Below are 204 nucleotides of genomic sequence, written 5' to 3' on the forward strand. Positions count from 1 at the left end.
TAGGGCATTTAAATACGTATGCACAGACAATAAATTATGTAATGCTTCAACGAATAGTGTGGATGGTCCAACATATATATATATATGCATGTACATGCCTTGTACGTAGCTTCATGTGAATCATGTATGTCGGGATGATTTGACACTAATAGTGAATAATACAGTCTAGCCAACAAATAGAAGGTAATGTAGCTAACTAGCCAT

The sequence above is a fragment of the Dysidea avara genome, chromosome 3 (assembly GCF_963678975.1).
Source record: "Dysidea avara chromosome 3, odDysAvar1.4, whole genome shotgun sequence".
Lineage (NCBI taxonomy): Eukaryota > Metazoa > Porifera > Demospongiae > Dictyoceratida > Dysideidae > Dysidea > Dysidea avara.